The sequence below is a fragment of the Cynocephalus volans genome, chromosome 10 (assembly GCF_027409185.1).
Source record: "Cynocephalus volans isolate mCynVol1 chromosome 10, mCynVol1.pri, whole genome shotgun sequence".
Classification (NCBI taxonomy): domain Eukaryota; kingdom Metazoa; phylum Chordata; class Mammalia; order Dermoptera; family Cynocephalidae; genus Cynocephalus; species Cynocephalus volans.
Genome location: NC_084469.1, coordinates 10,612,030 through 10,626,726, shown reverse-complemented (window position 1 = coordinate 10,626,726; position 14,697 = coordinate 10,612,030).

Sequence of the window (14,697 nt, the reverse complement as noted above, 5' to 3'; positions counted from 1 at the left end):
ATTTTGGCAGAAATAAAGTCTGCCCTTTGCAAAAGAAGCACAGAAGAGCTAGAGGGATGGGATTTCAAAAGCAAGTACGAAGCAAAAGACTGTTTTGTCTTTCTTTGTGACTTCCCACTGCTGTGGGGATCTGATAAACGCATTCAGCAATTCTTTTTTAAACCTCATATGTTTTATTTTAGCACTATAGTTAAAGAAGAAATGTAAGCCTTTTGTATACAGCTGGACCCAATTCAAAGTCAGAAATATTTCAGAGGCAGTGTGGTGAGGCCAGCTGCAGTTTGTTGTGATTTTTAAAGAGATCTGGACAACTAAACAGCATCTCAAGACACCAGGAGTTGACCACAGGAGATTCATATTGGAAGAGATCTCACTGCTGGGGCATTTATTCACATCCTACAGCTTTTTTTCAATGCTGATTCCTCCTTGAGGCCTGCTACATAGTTTTCAAGACCCAGTACAAATAAAAATGTTGGGCCTCTTTTATAAACATCAAGGAAAAAGTGCCATTAGAAGTGTTAACATATAAAAATCTCTTCCTTTCCTTTGTGCCCTCTCTGTTTTGTCATGGCATTTTATGTTTGATATTTAACTCTAAGTAAAGAAAATTAAAATTTTAAATTACTATGTGGATCTTACCATCCATCCTTACATTGCGCAACACCACTTTCAAATGCACATATTACAGCATTTAACTTGTATGCTGAGTCACCGAAGTTATCTAATTCTTATTTCATGCCTTATCCCCAGACAGTGACTGAAGTTGGCCAGAAAGAAAAACACAAGTCAGACTAACTAAGGGTAGAAGGATGTATGGAATATACTCTCAGGTGATTGGTGGCAGTGGAGAGACTCTTCATGTTTTCATTGCTGAGCTGTCAGCTGAAGGCAGGGACAGTCATCACTTTGCCCTACTCCTACCTCTAGATGTCATGGGTCACCATGCCTAAGCCTAACCTCCCATCTGCTCTCAGGTCCCCACCTGGGGCAGAAGGTGGCAAGGAGATGAGGATGGGAAAAGGGAGGCCAGGCATGCAAGAGCACTAGGATAAGGGGATCAGACAGCTGAAAATTCATCCTGGAGAGGGAGTTGAAAGCAACACCACCATGTGAGCCAAGGCAAGCCTCTGGCTCATGCTTCATTGTCCCATTAGACTTTGCTTACAAAACAAAATTCAAAGATAAAATCATTAAGAATTTCAAGACAGCAATGATAGAGTACTACTACACCCCAAGCACAAGAGCTTTGGGAGTAGGGCCCTGTGTGACTGCCCTAGCCACACACCTACAAAGCTGGCCCCGTCCTTTCCTCTCAGGATATGGTCTGCCTGCCATGATTTAGTAGTGCTGGAGTGGTGGCCAGCTACTAAGCTTGTATTATTGTGTGGGTCAGGATTTGAAGATGAAGAGATTTGTTGAATGAATTGTCTTTAAGAAAACCTGCTACAGAAGAGTAACACATTCTATATACATCTTCAGATGAAGGAGAATATATACTTTTCTTGTATTATTTCAGTACTGTGTTGTATTTGTCAGGATAAGTAGTTGGTGCTGCAATAAGAAATAATCCTGAAATCTCAGTAGCTTAACATCAAAAGGCTGATTTCTCATTTGTGTTATATACTTATCAGGGGTGAGCAGGGGGCTCTGATCCACACAGGATTCAGGGATCCAGTCTTGCCAAGGCATCACCTTTTTGGGGTGTGCCTTCTGCAATGGGGCCTCTGGGGTCAGTGTGGAAGGGGAAGAGAAGGATAGAGAGTTGTACGGTACTAGTGTGGAATAATTCAGCCCAGACCACGTTTGTGTATAGTAGATTAGCTAGAAATAGTATCGGGAAAGGAGCTCCATCTAAATAAAAGGTGCTGGGTTATGTGGGGAAGCCCATAAATATTTGGTGAACAGAAATTGTCTCTGTTGCCCATGGTTTGCCAAGCATTAAATGCTATATGATTTCAGGGCTGATGCACTGATTGTGTTAAATGCTGTGAGTTCGTTTCAGGTCTCTTGTGTGTTCCTCTCTCTCTCTCTCTCTTTCTCTCTCTCTCTCTCAATCTCTCCTTCCCTCACAATGTGTGTGACTACTGGAAAGTCTCCTAACTGTTCTGAAACAAAGTTTATTTAATGTGAAATAAGGACAACAAAGTCTAGCTCACAGGATTATTACTAAATAACAGAATGCCTGTGAAAGCACTTTTTAAATCATAAAATGCTATTCAAATAATAAAATATTATTGTGTATCAAACTTTAAAAAAACAGAGCTATACTTATATTTTCCTATATTTAAAAACTCTCAGAAAGATACTTAATATACTATTTATTCAATCTCTGAAGGAAATCCCATAATATTCCATAATATTCTCTGTTAGTGCACACCCTGAACTAAGTCTAAAAACCGTGACTGGCTGACTTATCTCTACCTCTGGACAGCCACAGAGTCTAGGAAAGGTACTTCAGTACTCCGGATCTCCATCTCTTCATCCGTAAACTAAAAGTGTTAAATCAGCCTGAGGCCCCTCTAGTCTAATAAACATAACTTGAGAAGAGGAAAAATAAATAAAGTCTTTTCCCATTAGCTCTTTCTCCCAGTGGCCCAGAGGCCACAACTCTGATACACTCCTTTGCACAAAAATATGGAGGTGTCCATTAAAGAGTGGTTTATCTGAGAGCAGAAGCAACTATGCCACTTTTACGTATTGATATTATTGATTTATTTATTCTAGCAGACTTATTCAGGACTTTATCTTTAGATTTCTTATGAGAAAGAATTTTAGAAAAGGAAATCATTTTGTCAGGTCAAAAACAAAAAAATAACAAATGAAATAGATTAAGAATACTGAACTTTTACCAAACTCTGAAGAAGAATTAATATTTCCAGAATCTCTACAGAAAATAGATTTCTATAAAATGTTTAGTGGAACAAAAAGTTGTGTGGACATTTATCTAGAAAGGCCATATTAAACTTATGCCACTCTACATATAGACCTGCTGAATTACAAGAGGGGTGTTACCAAGGAAGGTGCTAATGCATGTGGTTGTGTTCAATATCACATTTGAATAAACAGGCAAATATATATGGAGCTTTAATAACAAGTTAAGTAACTTGTTTTGCTAGATCAGTCTAATATATTGATTATTTTTAAAGTTTTTAAGAAAATAGTTTCTTAAGGTTAATATCAAAAAAGCTTGTCACAGAGAGAGCTGTAGAAGAAAGTAGCAAAAGAATATCACACAAAAACAACAGACTTTCTGGGTGGAGAGAAATTTAAAAAATTTTTCTAAACTATATTTTCTTTATAAAAAAAGCACTTCACATGCAAGAAAATCTGAAACATTATTTTCCCTAAAAAGAAAATCTCAAATCAGAAAATTTACCACTTATATTTAAAAGTCAATTGATAGAACTTTATTCTAAACAATGCTATAATCTTTTATAAAACTTGGAAAAAAATACGAACTCCAGTATGAAGATGAACAGGAACTACGGTGCTTTAATTGTTGGTGGCATCCTACATAGTTACACAATGCTTTCGATCTAAAGAGCATAACACAATAGAGCACAGGGTATAATTAATTGTTATGGTAACAACTAAAAAGATGAAATTATTTTTTTCCAAGCACTACTAGGTATAAAGCAAGACAGGTAGTATTTCTCAATTTGTATAATTTCATTTATTTATTTTTATTTTTATTTCTATATACTCATGGAGTACAGAATTGACTATTGGTATTTGTTACAGTATATGATGATGAAATCGATATTATTAGCATATTCATCATCACAAATTGCGATTACTTTTAGTGTCCCTTACCCAATTGCTCTTTATCGTCCCTTCCCCTCCCCCTCTCCCACCACTAGTAACTATAAGTCTGTTCTCTTCTGAAAGTTCAATGTTTTATTATGGTCTTTTTTTCCTTGTTTCTCAGCTCCCATTTATGAGTGAGGACATGTGGTACTTCTCTTTCTGTGCTTGGCTTATTTCACAACGTAATTTTCTCAAAGCTCATCTATGTTGCTGGAAATGGCAGAATTTCACTCTTTTTATGGCTGAGTAGTATTCCATTATGTATATATTACACATTTTCCTCATCCATTGATGGGCATTTAGGTTGATTCCATATTTTAGCTATTGTAAATAGAGCTGAAATGAACGTGAGAGTGCAGGTATCTCTTCAACATGATGACTTCTGTTCCTTTGGGTATATACCCAGAAGTGAGATTGCTGGATCGTATGGTAGTTCTATCTGTAGTTGTTTAAGAAACCTCCATACAGTTTTCCATAATGGCTGCACTAATTTACAGTCTCACCAACAGTCTAGAAGTGTTCCCTTTTCTCTACATCTTCACCAGCATTTGTCATTCTCAGTCTTTTTGATAATAACCAATCTAGCTGGAGTGAGATGCTATCTCAGTGTAGTTTTGATTTGTATTTCCCTGGTGCTGAGTGATGTTGAGCATTTGCTCATGTACCTGTTGGCCATTTGTATGTCTTCCTTTGAAAGAATGTCTATTCAGCTTCTTTGCCCATTTTTAAATTGGATTTTTTTTTTTTTTTTTTTACTTTGAAGTTGTTTGAGTTCCTTGTATATTCTAGATATTAATCCCTTGTTGGATATATGGTTTGCAAATATTTTTTCCCACTCAGTAGATTGTCTTTTCACTCTGTTGATTGTCTCATTCGCTGTGCAGAAAGTTTTTCATTTGATATAATCCCATTTTTTTGTTGTTTCTTTTGTTGCTTGTGCTTTTGGGTCTTATTCATCAAGTCTTTGCCCAGTCCCACATCCTGAAGTGGTTCCCCTGTTTTCTTCTGTGAGTTTTATAGTTTCAGATCTTACCCTTAAGTCTTTAATCCATTTCGAGCTGATTTTGGTAAATGGTGAAAGGTATGGGTCTAGTTTCATTCTTCTACACATGGATATCCAGTTTTCCTAGCACCATTTACTGAAGAGGCTGTCTTTTCCCAATGTGTGTTCTTGGTCTCTTTGTCAAAGACCAGTTGGATGTAAGTGCCCAGGTTAATTTCTGGGTTCTTTACTCTGTTCCATTGGTCCATGTATCTGTTTTTATGTCAGTACCATGCCGTTTGGGTTACTATAGCTTTGAACAATTTGAAGTCAGGTAGTGTAATGTCTCCAGTTTTATTTATTTATTTATATTTGCTCATGATTTCTTTAGCTATTTGTGGTCTTTTGTTGTTCCATATGAACTTTAGGATTGTGCTTTCTATTTCTGTGAAGAGTGTCATTGGTGTTTTGATGGGGATTGCATTGAATCTGTACATTGCTTTGGGAAGTATGGAATTTTTACAGTGTTAATTCTTCCAGTCCATGAACAGGGAATGTCTTTCCATCTTTTGGTGTCCTCTTTAATTTCTTTCAGGAGAATTTTGTAGTTAGCACTTGTTTGTAGAAATCATTAACCTCTTTGGTTAAATTTATTCCCAGGCATTTTATTCTTTTGGTAGCTATTGGAAATGGGCTGGCTTTCTTGATTTCTTTTTCTGCTTGTTCATTGTTGGTGTGTAAGAATGCACTGATTTTTGCATATTGATTTTGTATCCTTCAAATTCATTTACTGAATTTGTTTATCAGCTCTAGGACTGTTTTGGTAGAGGTTATGGGTCTTTCTATATATATAGCATCATGTCATCTGCAAACAGTGACAACTTTACTTCATCATTTCCAATTTGGATGCCCTTTATTTCTTTCTCTTGCCTGATTGCTCTGGCTAATACTTTCAATACTATGTTGAATAGGAGTGATGAGAGTGGGCATTCTCATCTTGTTCCTGTTCTTAAAGGAAAAGCTTTCCGTTTTTCCCCATTCAGAATGATGTTGGTGGTACGTTTGTCATGTATGACTTTGATTGCATTGAGATATTTTTTTTTCTATACCTAAATTATTGAAGGTCTTTATCATGAAAGGATGTTGAATTTTGTCAAATGCTTTTCGTGCATCTATCGAGATAATCATGTGGTCTTTGTCTTTGTTTTTGTTGATGTGGTGTATCCCATTTATTGATTTGTACATGCTGAACCATCCTTGCATCCCTGGGATGCTGAACCATCCTTGCATACCCACTTGATCATGGTATATAATCTTTTTGATGTGCTGTTGTACTCTGTTTGATAATATCTTGTTTAGGATGTTGGAGTCTATGTTCATCAAGGATATTGGCCCATAGCTTTCTTTTTTTATTGTTGTATCTTTGTTTGGTTTTGCTATCAGGGTGATGCTGGCCTCATAGAATGAATTTAGGAGAATGGTCTTTGTTTCAATTTTCTGGAATAGTTTGAGAAGGATTGTTGTTCATTATTCTTCATAGGTTTGATAGAATTCAGCAGTGAATCCATCTGGTGTTGGGATTTACATTGTTAAGAGACTTCTGATTACTATATCAATATTGTTACTTCTTATTGGTCTGTCAGGTTTTGTATTTCTTCTTGGTTAAGTCTTCGTAGTTTGTATGTGTCCAGGAAATTATTCATTTCCTCCAGGTTTTTGAATTTGTTGGTGTATAGTTGTTCTATAATAGTCTATAATGATTCTTTAGAATCAGTTGTAATGTCTTCTTTTTCATTTCTGGTTTTTGTTATTTCAGTCTTCTCTCTTCTTTCTTAGTTAGTCTGGCCAATACCTTGTGTATTTAGTTTATCCTCTCAAAGTAACAACTTTTTTTCATTGTTTTGGGGTTTGTTTTGTTTTGTTTTGTTTTTAATATCATTCTCTCAGTCTCTATTTCATTTAGTTCTGCTCTGATCTTAATTATTTCTTTCCCTCTGCTTGTTTTGGGATTAGGTTGTTCTTGCTTTTCTTAGTTCTTTGAAATTTAACATTAGGCTGTTTAAAGTCTTTCTATTCTTTTTTAAAGCCCTCATTGCAATAAATTTCCCTCTTTGCCCTGCTTTTGTTGTACCCCATAGATTCTGGTAAGTTGTATTTTCATTCAAGAAATTTCACTTCAAGAAATTTTTTGATTTCCTACTTTTTTCCTTCTTTGACCCACTGGTCATCCAGGAGCATGTTATTAACTTCCATGAATATATATAGTTTCCATAGTTTTGTTTCTCTTTCTCATTTGTGTCTGCTCTACTAGCAATTTTTATTCTTTCCTGTGTATTTACAGTGACCTATATCTGTTTCTTGATTCCAGATGTAGGACTCCCTTGAGGATTTGTTGAAGGACCAGTCTTGTGGTGGGAAATTCCTGTAGTTTTTGTTTGTCTCAGAAACATACTCTTTCTCCTTCAGTTCTGAAGGAAAGCTTTGGTGGATATAGTATTCTTGGTTGGCAGTTTTTTGTTTGTTTGTTTGTTTGTTTGTTTTCTTTGAGCACTTTGAATATGTCACCTTACTCTCTCCTGGCTTGTAGGGTTTCTGTTGAAAAGTCTGCTGTTAGCCTGATGATGGAGAATCCCTTATAGTTGATTTGGTGCTTTTCTATTGCTGTTTTTATAATTCTTTCTTTGTCTTTGACTTTTAATAACTTGACTACAATGTGTCTTGGGGAGGTCCCTTTTGAGTTGAATCTGTCTGGGGATCTTGGAGCTTCTTGGATGTGTAAGACCGTGTCTCTCCCAATATTTTGGAAGTTTTATCTCATTAAATAGGCTTTCAATGCCTTTTCCTTTCTCTTCCCTGTCCTGTACACCTATAATATGGATGTTTGTACACTTAAGATTATCAGAAAGATTTCACAGGTTTTCAGGGAAAGCTGCTATCCAATCACTGTTGAGCCCTATGTGAGCCTGCAAGGGTGCAGTCAAGCCCAGCAGCACTATAGAGTCCTGCCTTGGGGAGAGGCTGCTGTGTGCATTCAGATGTTGGGGTCTCTTCCACGTCTACTAGGCTCCAGGCAACCTGTGCCTTGTTCCCACCTGTGACCAAGCAAGCATGGCAGAATGCAGGCAGGGTCTCCAGACAAAGGGACTCAGGCTTGCTGGATCCTGCAGTGGGGTCTAGGCTCCAAATAGTTGGCATGCTGCACCCATGCAAGTATATGGAGGGTCTCAGAGGGAGGTGGGGCTTCTGCTGGGCTAGCTGTGGGCTGCATGGGCACCCATGGGCCTGGAACCCACAGACCATGCAATGCAGACCATGAACGTGGGGAACCACTGCACTCCAGCGGATTTTCCATTCAGTCAATCTGCCTGCACACCTATGGTGGAAAGGGTGCTGAGTGAGTTCAGATGCTGGGGTTTTAATCACTTTGTCTGTCCCAGACTCCAGGCAGCCTGCACTCTGACCCCACCAGTGGACATGTTGCAGAATGAGGGCAGTGCCTCCAGACGAAGTCTGGCTAGGTCCGGCACTACGGTTCAGGTTCCAAACAGCTGGGATGCTGGCACCCAGGCCAGCTTGTGGAGAGTCCTGGTGAGAGGCAGGGCTGTGGCAGGGCTAGTTGTGGGCCATGTGGGCACCCATGGGCTCAGTCCCCAAGAGCAGTGGAAGGTGGATTGTGAATGTGGGAACTGCTGCACCCTTGCAGATTTTCCACTCAGCAGACCTGCCTGCTCACCTGGGGGAGTGAGTGCCGAGTGGGTTCAGATGTGGGTGTCAGAAAGCCTGGGGGGACTCCCCTGAGGCAGGGATCACTGGTATTTGTGGTGGAATAGCCTGAGTCTTTTCCAGCCTACCTTCTCTCCACCTGATTCTGAGCTGGTCCCTGTGGTGGGGTTGAGGCTGGATGCCCTGTTCTGCTCTCTATCTTTGTATAATTTTAGATCTCTATAGATATTAATAATAATAGAAATAAAGGACAACTAACATCAATATTGTGCCAAAAATTGTGTAAGGAACTTTATAAACACTCTTCATTTCATACTAACAATAATCCCTGAGCTAAATTGTATTCTTAGTCTATGTGTAAAGACAAGGAATTAAATATTTGCTCAAAATAACATAGCTAGTTAATTTTAGATGCAGTATTCAAACACAACTCTTTCAAAGTTTTCTCCTGACTTTCCCATTACTTATGATTCCTCTTTACTAAAAACTAACCTTTTAAAAATTTCATTTATGATCCTTGTATTCTGAGCTGACCTATTTAATACAGATATATCATTTTCTACTCTGCTCTTCTCACTTAATACTGTGTGCATGAGTTTATTTATTTCTACCTTTCAGAATCAAGTTTGGGTAATATTCCCTTGAGCAGCTGCACCATAACATATGTAACCATTTTCCTACTGATGAATTATCAGCATTTTTCCATTTTTATTATTATAGGTAACTAGCATGAGTAACTTTCTGCATATAATTTTAATTTTCTCTTGGAGTGGTCCTCTGTGATTATTTCTCAAAAGTGGAAATAACGGTCCAGATGATCATATAATAGTCAAAAGACATATAAATCTATTAGATCATAGAAAAGTAAAAATTAGTAAGGTGATATTTGTGATATTTATTGTTCATTATAGTTTCTCTGTCTTGATTTCTCCCAGCCAACTAGCTTGATCAGTTCAATCTCATCTCTGGGTATTGAAGTCAATGAGGGAGAAGTGAATTAAATTGTATTAGCTACCAATTACTACAGAAGCAATTACCCCAAAACTTAGCAACTTAAAGCAGCAGAATTTATCATCTCACAGTTTGGGGGGTAAGGAATCTAGTAATATCTTATCTGTGTCCCCTGGTTCAGGGTCTCTCACCAGGATGAATGAAGGTGTCAACTAGGACTGCAGTCATCTCAGGGCTCAAGTGGGGATGCATTTGTTTCTAAGCTCACTGGTGTGGTTGTTGGCAGGATTCAGCTCTTCCATGGCTGTTGGACTGGCGGGCTTCGTTCTTAGGGTAATTCATACCACGGCAGCTTGCTTCATCAGAGTGAGTGAATGAGAAGAGAGAGAAATCAAAGCAAAAGTCACAGCCTTATATAACCTAATCTCGGTGTGATGTCCCTTCACTTTTGATATTCTTTAGAGGAAGTCTATTCTATTCTATTCTTTAGAAACAATTCACTAGGTCCAGCCCACACTCAAGAGGAAAGGAATTCACAAGAATGAGAATACCAAGAGATTCAGGGAGTGAGTTTTAGAAGTCATTCAAACACAGAGAATATAGTTTGCTTCTTCCTTCTTAATAAAAAAGAGCTTGTAGGTACCCTTTTTGCTGCTATTCAGTCACCGTCTTCATGCAGTCCTTATTGAATCAAGCCCAGCCAACATACCTCCCTCTTAACTGATCTCTATTACTCTTTTTTCTCCTCTGCTATCACTTTTCCCATATTTATCATTATCAGAAAAGTCTTCCCCAAACCATATATTGATTATTTTACTCTATTTGAAATTGTAACATGTAAGGAAAAATTCTAGGTGTATTTCAAAGCAGTTCTTACATACTAGAGAATTGTCTACATCTTTTTTTTTTTTTTTTTAGCAATTATCACTTTTTTCCTTAGTTAATGTGTAATTCAGCTAAGGTTTTTGTAAAAAAATTTCTCAATTTTATTTTGAGTGGAATAAGAATTATGAGTGAGGTAAGAATTAATGAGCTTACACTAAATCTACAACAGAGGTTCGTGCTCCTACTAAAATTTCTAGGCATGTTCCTCTACTCTTTCTTCTCTTTCCATCATTTTGTTAAAACTTAGAAAAGAAGTAAGAGACAACTCCAGATATCTGGCAGAAATTTTTTGATTTTCTCTACATGTTAGAAAATGCTAAGTTCCTTCCATTTTGCTTAATTCTGTGACCGAAAAGATTAAACTTAGAAACCACTTAGAAGTTTACATCTCACTTTAAGCAAGATCTTCTCCTCAGTCCTACCACCCCACCCCCTGTCTCAGGTGTCCTAGGTATGTATGCTTCTCTTCTGTTCATCAGAAAATTAATTTGGGGGAGGAATTTTCAGCAACTAGAAGAATTCCCAGCATAATATAGAAGTTCAAAAAAATTATTGAAAAAATCTATACAAATCTATGGTTATTAGAGGTGGGAGAGGGGAGTGAGAAGGTGGTGGGGAGAGATTGGGTAAGAGAGGTAAAGAATAATTACGATTTGTAATAATGAACATGCTAATAATATTGATTTGATCACCAACAACAACAATAACAACAATTTGTTGAGTGAATGTTCAATAAATTAGCAAGTGAACAAACTCCACACTCATACTAAATAACTTCAACTTTGGAAACATCAACTCTGATGCTCACAAAAAAAAAAAAAAAATCATGTGGAATCTCATGAGGCCCCACTGGTTTAATAACAAAAGAAATAAGGACTATGCTTTTTGCTGAGATTAGCAATGAGAACCCAAAACCAACTCACCAGAAGCCAACTCACAAGTCAAACACATAAGCTTTCATGGAAAGAAAAGGCATCCTGCAGAAATAGATCAAGCGATGGGTTTTTCAAGAAGTGGCTTTGAGCAGGGCTTTTCTCTAAGTATCCAGAGGATTTGATGCTACAAATATTATTTATTCAGGTACCTCCTGAGATCTAAACCCTTGGACCCAGAGCAAAAATAGAATGCCCATCTGCTTTGAAGACACAAAAACTTGCTACTTCTAGAGCTAGGAAAGAACTACAGCATCCCAACCAAGGCCTCAAAGATGCAGAAAATAACTTCACAATTTTCAAGGATGATGGAACTTGGGGGACATCTTAAAAAGGACAAATTCTTGGTGTTTTTTGATGCCTCCTCATTATTTTAACATCTGAATATTCTAAGAATACTGCTGTAGCCAGATTTTCACTTCCAGTTGTACTCAGCTCTTTATTTTGAGTGAATTGGCTCATGGAATTCATATACTGGATGAAAACTTATGAAGCCAAATATGTTCAATTCTAAACATCATTCAAGAAGAAAATTTGTATTTTCACTGGATCCCAGTCATTCAAAGAATGAGAAGCAAAAGTGGTAACATAAATTTATCTCCCTGACGTTACCTTGTAACTCACAACACAATAATGTATAAAGCATGTGCAAATAGAAAGCAAAATACTGTGATCAAGAAATGGCAGCATAATGTCACAGTGGCAGAATCAAAAGAAAGAAAATAATTCGGTCCATATTTTGTTACATGCTGTAAAATGGAATTTTTGACATTAATCAAATTTAGTGTTTTAGAAAGTCAATATAAGCATATTTGCAACAATTGCATGTTTTTACATTCAAATAAGATTTTGGCAATTATTTTATATTATGTTAATGTTAACTCCATTAGTATCTCGGGAAAGACAATGTTATTGCTGCATTGTTTGTCCTCTCAATTCATATAAACAGAGAATAAGAATTCTGTTTTCTTCTTATTCCTACTCCTTCCACTCAATGTACATTTGTAGAATAGCAGTATGTAAATGTTACTGGAGTTATACTAAAATCTGAGCTAATTAGGAATCTCAAGATAAATTAAAGCAGAAGTCTTTTTAGCATTGTGTTTTAAAGTCTCAAAAAGGTGAAATATGTTGGCCATTTGTTACATTCACAGAGTTTTATAAAAAATATCGCTTAATAATTTTTCTTAAAATCATTCTCATCTCTACTGCTATACCAACATTGTAATAACTAATATTATTTGCATAATTATTATTCTATATAGGACATGTTATAGTTTATGTATAACTTTGACACATGGATCTCATTTCATCACATTAATACTACTCATATAAAGATTATCAGGAAATATATTTAAATCTCTCCCAAGTTGCTCTGAATTCAGGATGTATACACACACTAACACACATTTAAAACTACCACCAACCTGCCTGACTACCTCTTTGAGATGGTATTTTTGTTTTTAAGTTGAAACAAATGACTACAAGAAGTAAATCTTTCTAAAGATATATAATTTGCCAATTAATTTTTTGTTTATTTCCAGATAGAAATTTTTTAAATTGAAGTATAGAACAAACAATAATTTTATAATTCTAAAAAATAAAAGAGTAGGGCACATTCTCATGATACAATAAAAATTATAAACTAACAACAAATGAACATCAGCCTTATAGGAAAAAACTAATACTGGCTATTTAAATACATAAGCATTATCATCAGAATGAATAATAATAGTGTCACAAAGAACTGAGAGAGTGGGAGATAAAGATATACTGTTTTAAGGATCTTGCACTATAAATGGAGTGGTGTAACATTAATTATAAAGTATAAAGCAACAACAAAACAAAACAAAATGAAATGCCCAAAGAGTTATGGGTAGTAAGCCAATAGTGGAAAAGTGTAATCAAAAGCAGGAAAGGAGCACAAAAGAAAAAAAAAAAAAAAAAGAGTATTTGGGAAAAATAGAAAGTAAACTGCACGGTGCTAGATTCAAATGCAACCACAGCAACAAATACTTTGTCAGGGCCGAGCCTGTGGCGCACTTGGTAGAGTGCTGCGCTGGGAGCGCGGCGACTCTCCCGCCGCGGGTTCGGACCCCATATAGGAATGACCAGTGCGCTCACTGGCTGAGTGCTGGTCACGAAAAAGACAAAAAAAAAAAAAAAAAAAAAAAAAAAAATACTTTGTCAGATTGGATTTTGATACCCTAAGTAAATCATTGTATGGTACATGCTCATATTGAAACAACACCTGTACTCTACAAAAAGTACAATTAAATGTTAAAACAAAATAAAATTTTAAAAGAAAAAGAAAAGAAAGACCCTAACAGATGGAAACTCATTTAAATATACATATGTTATATATATACATATATATAACATAGTTAATATATATTAATATATAAATATATAATATATATTTAAACACACACTTTATACACACACATATGTGTATATGCATGTAGAGTAAAAGGACAGAAAAAGATCTACCATGTAAACACTAATTAAAAGAAAGTTTGAGAGAATACATTAGTATTAGACAATGTAGACTTACGACATAAAGAACACTTTATAGTAATAAAGCGATCAATTCGTCAAGATGATATAAAGACTTCAAAGGTGTATGCACTTAATAGCAGACGCATAAATTCATGAAATACATGAAAATTATTTTTTTAAAAAACGAAAGTAGTAAAAGAAAAAGCCACAATTTTAGCTGGATATTTCAACACTTTGCTCTCAATAATAAAGGAGGGCCTTGTAGAAGAAATTCATACCATCTCTAGAGAAAGGTCAGAGAAAATCACTAAAGGCATAGAATAACTGAACGGCACTATCAACCAATTTGACCTCTTTGACATTTTAGAACACTCTACCTAGCAATAGCAGAATACACCTTCTTTTAAAGTACACACACAGAACATTCCCAAAGATAAACCATATTGTGGGTCATAAAAAATGTAAATACATCTAGGAGGAGTGAAATCATATAAAGTATGTTCTTTGACTACAACCTAACCAAACTAAAAATCAATAACAGAATAATATTTTAAATCCCTTAAATAACTGGCAATTAAATAAAACAGTCATAAGTAATCCATGGATAAAATTTTAAAAACACAGGAGAATGTAGAAAATATTTTGAACAGAATGAAAATGAAAACAAAACATATCAAAATCTGTAGAACGTTGCTAAAACAGTGTTTAGAGGAAAATATATAGCATGGTTTCAAACAAAGGACCTCAGATTCCATTTTAAGAAACCAAATAAAGATGATCAAATTAACACCAAGACTTGAATAAGAAAATAATAAAGATAAGAGCAAAAATTAATAAAATGCAGAACCAAAGAGCAATAGAAAATCAATGAAACTGAAAGCTGGCTCTTTGGATAAAAGTCAATAAAATTGGCTGTTT